This window comes from Geospiza fortis, unplaced genomic scaffold (assembly GCF_000277835.1).
Source record: "Geospiza fortis unplaced genomic scaffold, GeoFor_1.0 scaffold1711, whole genome shotgun sequence".
In the NCBI taxonomy this organism is placed as follows: domain Eukaryota; kingdom Metazoa; phylum Chordata; class Aves; order Passeriformes; family Thraupidae; genus Geospiza; species Geospiza fortis.
Window position 1 is genome coordinate 36,787 of NW_005054793.1, and position 590 is coordinate 37,376.

Genomic DNA, 590 nt, shown 5'->3' on the forward strand with positions numbered 1-590 from the left:
AGCCTGGTGCACCTCCAGCAGCGTTGCCCGCTCGTCTGTCGCCATCGGGGCAGAAAATCCCGTAGGGAAATGGGGTCACTGCTGGGACACAAGGGCTGGGCTAGAGGAATCACCACGCAGCCCAAAAAGTGGGGAAAAAAGGGGACCACCCCTGGGCCCAAACAATTCGGGGTGTGGGTGGAAAGGGGTCACCCTGTGCTCCATAAATTGGGGGTAGAGGGGTCACCGCCCACCTCGAGGGCTTTCCTGGTGCCCCCCGTCTCCCGTCTAGGGGGACGCTAGGGGCTGAACCCTCCCAGCGTCCCCCTAGAGCACCCCACCCTGCCCTGGGCCTGAGACCACCGAGTCTCCCCCCAGTGGCCCCCAACCCTGGGGCTGGGTCCCCCCTGTGCCTCCGCATCCCTCCTTGGGCCTGGGACCCCCAGTGTCACTCCAGTGCCCCCACTCTGTCCTGGCTCCCCCCGATGTCCCTCCCGATATCCCCGCCGTGTGCCTAGTGCCCTTTCTTCCGGCTCCCCACGATCTCGCGGCGTCCTCGGTACTTACCTTGCCCGGATTCCCAGCGTTCTCTCCCCCAAGCCCCTCGTTCT